The sequence below is a fragment of the Bubalus kerabau genome, chromosome 20, assembly GCF_029407905.1.
Source record: "Bubalus kerabau isolate K-KA32 ecotype Philippines breed swamp buffalo chromosome 20, PCC_UOA_SB_1v2, whole genome shotgun sequence".
Taxonomy (NCBI): domain Eukaryota; kingdom Metazoa; phylum Chordata; class Mammalia; order Artiodactyla; family Bovidae; genus Bubalus; species Bubalus kerabau.
Window position 1 is genome coordinate 18,183,949 of NC_073643.1, and position 14,348 is coordinate 18,198,296.

A 14,348-nucleotide genomic window follows, 5' to 3' on the forward strand; every position below is an offset into this window, starting at 1 on the left:
TCGCTGAGGGTCGGACACGACTGAGCGACTTCACTTTCACTTTTCACTTTCATGCATTGGAGAAGGAAATGGCAACCCACTCCAGTGTTCTTGCCTGGAGAATCCCAGGGAAGGGGGAGCCTGGTGGGCTGTCTATGGGGTCACACAGAGTCGGACACGACTGAAGTGACTTAGCAGCAGCAGCAGCACTATGTATTTTTTTTTTTTTTTTAAATACAACTTTATTCTGATTCTAAACGAAAAGGAATGGGAATGACAGTAACAAACAAGATTCCACCTCTCAATATTGTCATGTGACTATATCGGTCTTATATTTGAAACTCAAGGAGGAAACAACTGTGTTCCAAAACACCTAAATATGCACTATGTATTGTATGCTTATCAGCCGGTATTATTCTAAATACGGTCCATGCATTAATTCGTTTATACATCATCTCAACCCTATGAAGGTAATTATCAGCTCCATTTAACATTTGTTAAGAATGGAACACATAAAAGGTAAAGTAACTTACCCAATACCACTTGTTGGCTAATAACTGATGGAACGTGGATTCAACCCAAGAGACTGCCAGCTTCGAGCTCATGTTATATACTTGTCTTCAAAGTTTAGTGGAGGGAGATGGAATGTAATCAGAGTGTTAAACACAGAATGGAAAGTACTACAGTAGATATGTGTGACATTCTTTTAGAATGTTGAGAAAGTGCCTTGGAAAGGTAAAGAAAACTTCTAGAGGAAGTAATGTGGTTCATACTTGACCTGAATATTAAAATTGTTTAGAGGTGGGAATTAATCTAATTAGAAATTTGAAGGTAATTTGTTCGGTGTCAAGAGGTGCTAGTGGATTGGGACAGATTAGACTGGAAACCCTGTCACTGTCTTTTGATACAATATTCTTTCCTTTTTCTTCATAGGGGTTCCTAAAACCTTTCCTCTTAGGAGAGATCCCTAACATCTTCCAATAGGCTTCCCCTGTCTTTTGTTGGAGATTCTACTTCACACTGAGACTGTCTTATTTTCCTGAAATTCATCAGCCTCTGATTGTGAGACACTTAAGTGCTGGGGTGTTGTCCTGTTGTTCACTTTGTATGACAAGTGCAGAGAAAAAGAAACGAGCTGCGCAGTCAGGCAAGAAAAAGAGATTTATTAGAGGGAAAAGAGAGGATGACTGGCTCTTAAGGAGAACCAGCATTCTCCCTTTCTGATGAAGTCCTTCTTATACTCCACCAATGAAAAATTCTCTGAAGGGATAGTCATGTAGCCAGAGGTCTGGAATCTGGTGGTCTCACAGCTTTGAGAAGATAGACTCCAGTGAGATAACAGGATGACATTTGGGCAATTTGGTCAGTCCCACAGATCACCTGATTTATTATCTGTTTTCAAGGTTGACATAACAAGCTATCTAATCAATGAGACCCCATGTGGGCCCTATCACACTTAGCCTATTTGTTTATTTATTTTGGCCATGCCAGGCAGCATGCAGGATCTTAGTTCCCTGAGCAGGGATCAGACCCATGCTCCCTGCTGTGGAAGCCCAGAGTCTTAACCACTGGACTACCAGGGAAGTCCCTCAGCTTATTCTTAACAAGAGGCCATCTCACTGCTTGACAAATAGTGGCTGCTCACTTAGTACTTTTCAAATAAATGAATAACGAGCTTCAATCAAAGAGGGAGTGAAAGGGCTTGATTTGAGATTTTTGCTTTTTCCCCATCTATCTTTGGAATCAAAGGATCACAAAATGTTGGTACTAGAGGAAGCTTTAAATATTTTTTTTCACAGATTAAAAAAAAATCTAATTTCTCATTTCACAGATTAAAAAAAAAAAATGAAATCACAACTGAAGTTGAGTGACTTGCTTCAGGTTAGCAAATGAGATAGTGGAAGAGCAGAGACTAGAACCCAGACATTTTGATTCAGTCTAGTGCTTGTCTCATTGCCTTTCACTATTGCCCCACAGTCTTTGATTTTTGAAATCAGGGACTTCTCCATTAGGTTTGGAGTGTGTGTATGGGGTAGGGTGGGGGATGTTGGTTGGTGGGCTCCAATCTTATTCCTGGTGGAGAAATTTTACCCCAGGATGCTTGGTCCTTAAGGGCACCAGCCCTCTTTTTTTCTGCATTGTGACCTCTCCCTGACTTTTCATCATTAGTGATACTCTCCCAGGAGAATGACATGCTTTCATTTAGACATAAAATAGTCATTTTGGGTATGGATGGGATATTCCCGGATTCCCCTGAATCTAGAGTATGAAGGAGGTAAAGTAAGCTAACAGTTTATGGGTAGTCCTTCTCCTCCCTCTGCACCTCAGATTCCTACTCTTCCTTATGGGAAGTGTGTCCAGGAGGCAAACAGTGTTGCTTGCATCCCTAACAACTTGTCTCTGGGTAAGTGAAATCTAACTAGAGCCCAGGATGGGTTGTTATGAGAGTGTTATGGGCCATCATTAGGCAGACTTAAGGTGGAAACCACCAAGTGACCACTAAACCTAGACCTTGCAGACTGAAAACACAGAACTCTCCAGAAATGGGACCATCTTACTCAAATTAGAGTGAGAGTGGCTTGTTGTGAAAGAAGGCTCTGGAGTAATTGATTACAGGATAGATCAGAGTGTGCAGTAATTTATTATCATGGATACTTAAACTGAAGTCAGGTGGAACACCCTGAAACCACTCACTGGATTGCTAAGTATGATGGTCTAATCATGTAGTGGTCAGAAACTGATAGTAAGGACATCCCTGGTTGGTCCAGTGGCTAAGATGCTTCGTTCCCAATGCAGGGGCCCCGGGTTCCATCCCTGGTCAAGGAAATAGATCCCACATAGTGCAACTAAGTTTCCATGCTACAGCTCAAGATCCCACAGGCCAAAGCTAAGATCTGGCACAGCCAAATAAGTAAATAAAAAGAAACTGATATAAATTATTGGAAGACCCATTGTAAAGGTGAATTAAATGTTTCCCCAGAGGGTATGCAATGGGTTCCTGGCCTTGTTTGGAACAAGAGCTAGAGTAATCACAACCATTGTTATTGGCCATCAGAAGACAATGTGGAGCCTGGGTATCTGTTAAACTCGGTAAGAATAGTACTAGGTGAACTGGATTTTTAGGTATTGGGAACTCTGTGAATAGATATGACTATTTATTTCCCAAAGAATTCATTCTAGTCTAATATGTACATGTAATACATGTATACATATGTGTCTATGTGTGCTCTGAGAGATCCTAGAAGAAAAATATCAACAGTTTCTTTTGGATGGTAGGATTTCAAGTAATTTCATTTTTGGCCTAATCATTTTTTATGATATGTTTCATTCTATATAATTAAGAAAACAAAATGATTTTTATTTGGGGACAATGAAATTAGAGGAAATAAAGATGTGCTTAGAGTTTTGGTTTTCTATTTAGCTGTGTGAACCACTTAGAGTTTATTTTTGTGTTTAGTATGTCCATAATGGAAGTTTTATACAGCAGATAAAGATAAATTCACATAAAATAGTCACTTTATTAACAACCATTGTGGTACAAGACTGCCCAATCAGATCAGTCTCTGACCATAAACCGTTAAAAAAAAAATGTATTATAGTTGACTTACAATGTTATGTTAATTTCGGGTGTACAGCAAAGTGATTCAGTTATACATATACATATATTCAGTCTTTTTCAGATTGTTTCCTCATATAGGTTATCAAAGAATACTGAATAGAGTTCCCTGTGCTGTAGAGTAGGTCTTTGTTGGTTATCAATCTTATAAATAGTAGTGTGTGTATGTTAATTCCAAGGTCCTGATTTATCCCTTCTGCCCACGTTTCCCTTTTGGTAACCATACATTTGTTTTCAAAATCTGTAAGTCTGTTTCTGTTTTGTAAATAAGTTCATTTGTATCATTTTTTAAAATTACAGTCCACATATGAGTGATATCATATAGTATTTGTCTTTCTCTGTCTACTTTACTTCACTTCAGTTCAGTTTAGTCGCTCAGTCATGTCTTTGCAACCCCATGAATCACAGCACGCCAGGCCTCCCTGTCCATCACCAACTCCCGGAGTTCACTCAAACTCACGTCCATCGAGTCAGTGATGCCATCCAGCCATCTCATCCTCTGTCGTCCCCTTCTCCTCCTGCCCCCAATCCCTTCCAGCATCAGAGTCTTTTCCAATGAGTCAACTCTTCGCATGAGGTGGCCAAAGTACTGGGAGTTTCAGCTTCAGCATCATTCCCTCCAAAGAAATCCCAGGACTGATCTCCTTCAGAATGGACTGGTTGGATCTCCTTGCAGTCCAAGGGACTCTCAAGAGTCTTCTCCAACACCACAGTTCAAAAGCATCAATTCTTCAGCGCTCAGCTTTCTTCACAGTCCAGCTCTCACATCCATACATGACCACTGGAAAAACCATAGCCTTGACTAGATGGACCTTTGTTGGCAAAGTAATGTCTCTGCTTTTCAATATGCTATCTAGGTTGGTCATAACTTTTCTTCCAAGGAGTAAGCATCTTTTAATTTCATGGCTGCAGTCACCATCTGCAGTGATTTTGGAGCCCCTAGAAATTGTCTGACACTGTTTCCACTGTTTCCCCATCTATTTCCCATGAAGTGATGGGACCGGATGCCATGATCCTTGTTTTCTGAATGTTGAGCTTTAAGCCAACTTTTTCACTCTCCACTTTCACTTTCATCAAGAGGCTTTTTAGTTCCCCTTTACTTCACTTAGTTCATCTTTAAGTCCAAACATGTTACTGTAAAAGGAATTATTTTGTTCTCCTTTAGGACTGAGTAATATTCCATTGTATATGTGTATCATATCTTCTTTATCCATTCCTCTGTTGATGGACATTTAGTTTGCTTCCATGTCTTGGCTATTGTAAATTGTGCTGCAGTGAACACTGGAGTGTATGTACCTTTTCTGATTATGGCTTTCTCTGTATATACCCAAGAGTGAGATTGCTAGATCATATGATAGGGCTACATTTAGCTTTTTAAGAAACTTCCCTACTGTTCTTCATAGTGGCTGTTACCAATTTCCATTCTCACCAACAGTATAGGAGGGTACCCTTTTCTCCACACCCTCTCCAGCATTAATTGAATTTCAGTGATGACCATTCTGACCAGTGTGAGGCTATACCTCATTGTAGTTTTGATTTGTGTTTCTCTAATTAGTGATGTTGAGATCTTTTCATGTACTTTTTGTCCATCTGTAATTCTTCTTTGAAGAAATGTCTATTTAGATCTTCTGCCTATGTTTTGATTTTTTTTGACATAGAACTGCATGATCTGTTTGTGTATATTGGCGATTATGACTGTAAACCATTTGTGCAGATATACCAGTGTATACCAGTTGACTCTCAGCCCCAGTAGATCTGTATGTATAAACATGAAATGATCTCAAAGACATATTCCTTAGTGAAAAAAGCATCAAATTGCATAGCAGCATCTATAGAACAATTTTATTTATGTAAAAAAAATCAAATGCTATATATGTGTAAAAAATATGTAGAAAAAAGACTGAAAGTATATACTACAAATTATCTCTGGGAAGGAGATGGGTTTGTTCTGGTAGAGTGGAGTGGTGATGGTTATACAAATTACAGTTTTATCCTATATACCTTCGTGTTATTATAATATTTTTAAGTGAGGATACATTCATGTGTAACTTGTATAATTAAAATAGAAGGTGGCCTCAGGAAATAAGAATGTGTTTGTGTCTCCAGACCATCTACAGAAGAGATTGCTCTGATGGTGGGGTGCCTGAATATTTGTTCTCTAATTCTGTGCAGCTTTATGAGTGCATCAAAGTTTGATGCTGTTAAGATTGTCTAAGTAGTCCACTCTTTCCACTTCTGTGCTTCCTGAGGCGTGTCCTGATGACAATTTGGTTGTCATACAGTTTTTCTATAGTGGGGAGAATGTATTAACCAGCTGGATGTTAAGCATAAAAAATTTTCAAAAAAAAATTTTTTTTCACTGTAAACTAGTAAAGTGACTTTGTGTTTGCTACATCATTCTCCTTGTGAATTTGATTAGTACATGTCAGATAATGAAGAATTTTTTTGGCTTAAAGGTGCGGGCCAGATCCTGGCTGTAGTGAAGTTACTATCCAGTAGGGTCTTCTTCCCTAAGGACCACCTCTATCTTATTTTTCTGTAAACAAAACAGTGGTATGTTAATTTCTTTCATTGAGCAGAGCTCTAGTTTCCAAACCTATGAGATTTCCCAATTGTATGTAGGGGGAGAGCAATGGATGCTGAATGTTTTGGAGAGATAGAGGTCCAAAGAGACATTATCAAGGTGAGTGAATAGGGAAGGATTGGTGAGATGGACCTAGCAAATGTTACAGCCTGGATGACCTTTGAAATCTTGACAGAGAAGCTCTTCAGTTATCACTAGTCTGTGAAGATACTACTTACAGGAAACTGAAGGAAACATCATTACTTTTCACCCATTTTTTTGAGGACTAGAGACTAGGTGAGTAGTAATTTTCCCCAACACTTAAGTTACCCAAGATTCAGTTCAGTTCAGTCTCTCAGTCTTGTCCGACTCTTTGCGACCCCATGAATCGCAGCACGCCAGGCCTCCCTGTCCATCACCAACTCCCAGAGTTCCCAAGATTAGTATCTTATTATTCTATTTATCAGTCTGGATAATCCTAAATTACTGGATCAGGTTTTACTATTTGTGTGTTTCAGAATAAATCACAATAGGGAAGTTTATAGATTTCCCAAGACCTGTCATTACTTAATCTCTTTCTGCCAATCACCTATTCTAATCCCCCCCCCCCCCCATCATTGTAATCTTCCTCTGTTATTGACAAGAGGATAAAAATCAGGGCTCTACAATGCAGGTCCTCTGTTCTGCACATAGGATATTTTCCTTTGTGAATTTTTTTCAGGTGAGAAAACCAAGCCTGATGGCACAGTGTTAAATGACTTGAAAAGATGTGGAAGATCAGAGAACCTGGTCATCTGAGGTTTGCATTAGGAGAAGTTGAAGATGCATGCCGAACAAGGACTAGGAGGGGAAATTGTGAGGAATGACTGGGAGGACACCACATGCACACAGACCTTTTACAGGAGAGCAGTGTTACTCTAAAGATAATCATCTTTGAGAAAGTACCTTGTAAATATTATGAATTTGACAGAACATTTCTTGTAAACTGGAGCCTATCAGACTCCTTTTATGTTACAGACAGCATGAGTTCCAGCCAGATTTCACTGCACATGAAACATCAGAGATTTAACAGGTAGAAGAAACCTTCAGAATGTAGTGAATGTGGAAAGTGTTTTACTCAGAGATCATCTCTTACCCAGCATCAGAGGATTCACACAGGAGAGAAGCTCTATGTATGTACTGAATGTGGAACTTGTTTCTGTAAACAGTCAAATCTTATTCAACATCTTAAGATTCATACAGGAAAGAAACCTTATAAATGTAATGAATGTGAGAAAGCTTTTCAAACAAAAGCAGTGCTCATCCAGCATCTGAGAATTCATACTGGGAAAAACCATATAAATGCAGTGAATGTGACAAAGCCTTTTATCAGAGTCCATCCCTTATTAAACACCTGCGAGTTTACACTGGAGAGAAACCCTATAAATGGGGTGAGTGTGGCAAAGCCTTCAGTCAGAGTATATGACTTACTCGTCATCAGAGAAGTCATTCTGGAGATAGACCTTATAAGTGTAATGACTGTGGGAAAGCCTTTAATCAGAGAGCATGCCTCATGCAGCATTGGAGGATCCACTCAGGAGAGAAGCCCTATACATGTACCAAATGTGGTAAAGCTTTCACTCAGAACTCTTCCCTTGTTGAACATGAGAGGACTCACACTGGAGAGAAACTTTGTAAGTGTAGTGAGTGTGAAAAAACCTTCCGCAAGCAAGCACACCTTAGTGAACATTACAGAATTCACACTGGAGAGAAACCTTATGAGTGGCTGACTGTGGGAAATCCTTCAGGCACAGCTCAGCACTTGCGTGACATCAGAGGCTTCATACTGGAGAATACACTCGAGATACAACCAGGGTGAAATATGAAAACAAATTTTTTTTCAAAATTCTTAGGAGATTAGGATTCAGTCTTTGGCTGGGATGAATATTTCATGTGTTGCACAAGAGGCAATTGTGTCCTAAAAGTTAAGAAAATAGAACTAGACAGTCTTGAGTTTGAGGGCTTCTCTGCCACTTAATGGGTGTCTGACCTTACCTGTCTGAGCCTCAGTTTTTCCCATCCCCCCTAAAAAATAATGATGATACTTACTATGGTTATCTTGAGAATAAAATGAATTGTATATAATAACTAACTGCCGTTAGTTGATTTTGAATGATAGATGTTCCAGAAGTTAATAAATTTGTTATTGAAAACAAAGTTCAACACCCTTTTTCTTTTGGTTCCATAATGTATTTTTTCTAAAGAATATTCTTGTAATTGGACTGTGATTTCATACTTAATCTACAGAAGGCTATTTAAGCTATGATGTGAAGATTTAAATAGGAGAACACATTTAAGACCAGTTTTTCCTTGAAAAAAATTCAAATTTAGTCAGAGAAGGAAGAAATTACTGAGATTTGAGTGAACATTTTGGGTACTCTAAAGAGCTTTATGTAGATTTTTAGATCCATTGTATGTATGCTGTGCTAAGTTGCTTCAGTTGTGTCCGACTTCGCAAACCTGTGGACTGTAGCCTGCCAGTCTCCTCTGTCTGTGGGATTCTCCAGGTAAGAATACTGGAGATACAGAGATATGCGGATGGGAGCGCCTCACAACAATGAATGGCTTCTTAAAGCTCAAAGGGGAAAGAGAAGTCGCTTAGTCGTGTCCGACTCTTAGTGACCCCATGGACTGCAGCCCACCAGGCTCCTCCATCCATGGGATTTTCCAGGCAAGAGTACTGGAGTGGGGTGCCATTGCCTTCTCCAGTGAATGAGTCTACCTATTTGTAAACATGTGACTGATGAAAACAGTGCAATCACTAGGTTATCACACTGTGTGAGTTCAGTTGTCAAGAGGGAGCAACTCAAAGGACATCACACAATCTATAAACCAGCTGGAGGGAGCCATCCAGACTTTGCCCTGCTGAACCCTTTCTGGGCGATGATTAGACAAGTCCTCACAGATGCTATACTGTGTGCAGAAGCGCTGATCAGAATCAGGTTTGGCATGGTATGCGACTGTATTGATGGTTTGAGTCATGTCACTGTCTGGCTTGGGCTTTCTAATGAGGATCTGGCCCCCACCGGCAGCTCAAAAGAAGCAAAGAAATCAAAGGATACTTTTGATTGTGCTTCATGCATTCACCTACTCAAGTATATCTTGGTTGTTTTCCGAGTTTGGTGGTTATAGCTGCAATGAACATCTGTGTTCAGGTCTGTGTGTGGACATAAGTTTTCAAGTTCTTTGGGTACATACCTTGGGGTGTAATTGCTGGATCACATTTAGTTTTGTAAGAAAGGGCCAAACTGTCTTCCAAAGTGGCAATACCATTTTGCATTTCTCACCAGCAATCAATGAGAGTTCCTATTGCTCCACATTCTTGTTAGCACTTGGTGTTGTCAGTGATCTGGATTTTAGTAATTTTAATATGTGTGTAGTGGTAGCTCATTGTTTTGTGTTTCAATAACATACAAAGTGGGGCATCTTTCTATGCCTATTTGCTGTCTGTATAGCTTCTTTGGTGAGGTATCTGTTCAGGATGTTTCCTCATTTTTAATTGGATGTCCAGCTTCTGTTGCATACAGTTTTATAGAGAACTGTCTCCAGGAGGTAGACAATACTGCCGCAGTTGCACCAGAGACCCAGCTTGACTTGTTGCCCCAGGGAGAGGTAGGGGCAATGGGAAACGGACTCTCTGCTACCATCTCCTCAGGGCACCAGGTAGGAGGGGAAGAGTGTAGTGGTGCTCGGCTGGATTGGTGTAGGGAGGAGAAGGCTGGGAACGACTCAGTGTCAAGGTGGTAGGACAGACAGTTTGTGTTCTCAGACCTGACACTGCAGGTTCAGAAAGATCCAGGCACTGGAGAGAATGGAGGCTGTGATGGGATGAGTAGCACGAGAAGGTATGACTAGCCTTGGAGAATTTGGGGAATCAGCTACATGGATACAAAGTTCAGGGTCCCATCCTGCAGCTGACAAAGTTGTTCAGCTCTCCCCCAGCAGCTCCTGGGGCCAGGGCTGTGCTGTCACTGTTGCCAGGCTCTAAGGAAACATTCAAATCAATGATGATAACTAAATGGCCCTTCTGTGCCAGCTTCTGGGAACACACATGCCTAAATCACATTAAACTTGGGGCTGCCATTAGCCTCGAATGATTGTGAGGCAGTGGAGAGTTCCTAACCTGACACTTGGACAGATGCCTTCTGTCTAGCCTTTCTCCTGTCTGAAAGACCTCATGTATGTCCCGGGAGAAGCAGTAGGTTGGTGAGAGTAGATACAGTGAAGAGACTGTTTCCATAGCAGTGTGAGGCTCTGAAAGCAACAACCTCTGGAGAGACAGGGCCCAGGACTGGGGAAAGGGTCACAGAAATGGGAGCCTGCTGCCTGACTTGACTGTATGGGCCTGGTTATCTTGAGCCACATAGTCAGATATAATTGCATTTTGCACTGTTTCATGTTAAATGTAGAAACATCTCTGACCTTTACAAAGTGGGAGAGACTTCCTCATGAGCTGCAGGACTCCTAATGAGTTAAAAAATCCTTGTCTACCCCAGTAATACCGAAAACTGTACTGTCCAACATAGTGGCCGCTAATTACATGTAAATACTTTGGCTTACGGGATTTTAGTTCCCTGATCAGGGATTGAACCCCAGTCCTTGGTAGTGAAAGTGCTGAGTCTTAACCACTGGACCACCAGGGAATTTCCTATATGTGACTATTTAAACTAATTAAAATTAACAGAAGGAAAAGTTAAGTTTCTGACTCTAGCCACATTCCAAGTGCTCAATGGACCTGTGGCTAAGGATAGCAAAGCTATTATATAAAACATTTCTGTTACTGTGGAATATTCTATCAAACAGCTGGCCTTGATGTTTGGCTTTCCTTGGCCATAAACTTCAAAATATTTTTTGGCAGCTTATACAGATTTATTGCCTTTTAATTTGAAGAGTAAGCATATTAAATTAACCTACCATTTATTATAAACATTGTTTCACAGAAGAAACACCAGAGATAAGAAACCTATGATCTCAGAATAAAGGACTTCTTCAGAAGAAAGTATGTGTGTGTGTGTGTGTGTGTGTGTTAGTTGCTTAGTCATGTCCAACTCTTTGCAACCCATAGACCACAGCCCACCAGGCCCCTTCGTCCATGGGACTCTCCAGGCAAGAACACTGGAGTGGGTTGCTATTTCCTTCTCCAAAAGAAACTATAGAAAGAAAGTGAAGTCGCTCATTTGTGTCCGACTCTTTGTGACCCCATGGACTGTAGCCTACCAGGGTCCTCCATCCATGGAATTTTCCAGGCAAGAATACTGGAGTGGGTTGCTATTTCCTTTTCCAAGCAGAAAGTATAAGCTGGCATCTTTGCACTGACACTGGCAGAGAAGCTCTGGTGTCTGTATTGACATTCTGTGCTTTGTCAGCTGCTAGGATTTGGGTCTATTCGGTATTAGACTTGCGCTCTGTCTTTGAAAAGGGCATCAGGAAGGCCCTAGGGGGAATCTTCCTGGCTTTTGGAAAGTGATATGCCCTTCTCAGTTTATCATGTCAGGAAGTCATGATGTCAGAATACTGGTGATGTTACTTTGATCATTTAGATAATGTGGCACCTGCCTGGTTCTCCACTGTAAGTGACTAGTTTTCCTTTTGTAATTAATCAGTCTCTGGTGGAACTATACTTTGATACTATGCAAATATTGTTTTTCAGCATATTTCTGGCCAAAAAAAAAAATTTTTTTTCCCTTGGCTGTGACATGTGGCATGTGGGATCTTAGTTCCCTGAACAGGAATCGAACCTGAGCCCCCTGCAGTAGAAGCATAGAGTCTTAACTGCCAGACCACCAGGGAAGTCCCTAATTTTGATATCTTTTGATGAATCTTGCCAACTCCACGTGTTAGTTTTCCATGGCCACTGTAACAAACTGTCACAAACTCAGTGGCTTAAAAGAACAGAAATGTATTCTCTTAGAGTTCTAGAAGTCAGAAGTTTGAAATCAGTTTTGTTAGGCTGAAGTCACAGTGTTGGCAGGTCTGCTCTCTCTCTGAAGACTTCAGGGGGCATCGTCTTCTTACAGCTTCTTCTTACAGCTCCTGGTGGCTGTGAGCATTCTCAGCCTTTGTAGTTTCGTGTCTATGTCTAAATCTGTCTGCCTCTCTCTTATGAAGAGATGTGTGATGGTTTTTAGAGCCTATCCAGATAATCCAGGATTCTCTATCTTGAGACCCTTAATCACACCTGCAAAAACTTGACCACATAAGGTAACATTCCCAGGTTCCAAGGAATTAGGACCAAACTCTTTGGAGGCTACCACTCAGCCCACTGGAACTTATTACTGTGGAATTTGCCAATTTTCTTTTTTTTTTTTTTGGTGGCCACACTACACGGCACATAGGATTTTAGTTCCCCATCCAGGGATCAAACCAGTGTCCCCTGCATTGAAACTGGAATCTTAACCACTGGACCACCAGGAAGACCTGTGATTCTTCTATTTCCATCATTCCTCCTACACTGATTAATTAGGATTCCTTTGCAAGGAAGACCTATCCCTTCTCTTCTCCTTCCGTTCTTTTGACATACCCCCATTATTCCCTGAGGACCTCCTTACTTTGGGGCACAAGATGTTCCAGGCTTGTCTTTTGTTAACTAACTTGGATGCACTGAGTCTTAGTTGCAGCATGCAAACTCTTAGTTGCAGCAACTAGGATCCAGTTCCGACCCGAGATTGAACTTCAGTCCCTTGCGTTGGGAGTGTGGAGGCTTAGCCACTGGACCACTACGGAAGTTCCCAGGCTTGTCTTTTTATTAATGGGATTCCTGCCTCAGCCTTGGGATCACATTATTGGCCTAATTGTCTAACCTGTACATATGGTCCATTCATGAGAAGCAAGGAGGCAGTCTGGGGCTGGCGAGGGGGAAGGATTATCCTCTCCGCTCTGGCCCCAAACTCACTCATCTTTCTCAGAAAACTAGATTCTGCAGTTAACAGGACCCACTGTTCTTAGAAAGCAGTTTACGGAGGTGAAACAGTGTTGTGAAGGCTGCTCAGCATATCTCACCTGCCACTCTACCTTGATCTTGGGCTTTCGTGATGTGCTTCCTGGCTGGTACCACTTACATTGTCAGAAGTATCACCTACAGTCAGGACTTCATCAGTATGATAAATTTTAAAATTTAAGATCTTTTAAACAGTCTTCCATGTTACTTGTTTAAGTTTTTGGCTTCATCTCCCTTACTATAGGTTTTTATCAGTATTTCTCAAATTTGAGTGAGCATCAGAACCTTCGAGTGGGCTTGTTACAGAGAATGCTGGGCCCTACACCTTAAATTTCTGGTTCTCAGGCAAGGCATACAAATTTGCATCTTTACGTTCCCAGAGGTGCTTATGCTGCTTGTCCAGGATCTATACTTTGAGAATCACCAGCCTATTGAAAAATTAGAGAAACAGTCATTCTCACTGTATTTATTTTGCTCTTAATATGTTGGGTACTGTTCTGGGTACTGAAGATACAGAGATAAGACAAGGTCCCTGTCCTCAAGACTCCCACCTGTAGATCCTAAGACATATTAAAATTTACAGTAATTAAAGCAGTGGGGTGTTGGTACAAGAATAGATATAGCAGTGATACAGACTAGAAAAACCCTGGTTTATATAACAAGTTGGGTACACATTAAAGATAGCACTGCAGAATGGCTTTGGGACTAGTCTATGTAACTTACAGAGCCTATTTCAGGACTTGCGAGCCCACTCACTTGAATCACTTTTGAGACTCTTTACATTAGGTCTTAAAATGACTGAAAGACAGATGTAGCACCAAATTCATAACATGGAAGCTCTGAAATTCCTAATTTCTGGTTGGTGAAGAATGGGATCTTGATAAGTCTCCAGATGTGGCGGACTTGCTGTAATGAGGAAAATTTTTAGGTAACATGTTAAACACCATTTTCAATACATCAAATTGACAAAAATGTAAAGGTGCCAGTCCAATGGTGGTGCACTGTTACCAGAGATGAGGTGATGCGGGTTCATGTAGCTGGTATGAATAAAATGGTAAAACTACATAGAGAACAATTTGAAAGAAAGCATCAAAAGCTTTAGAAATATTCAAATACTTTGATCCAGTAATTCTGTTTCTAGCAACTCATTCTAAGGAAATCATCAGAAATACACTTGGAGGTTTCTATACACACACATTCTACCATTGTATCAT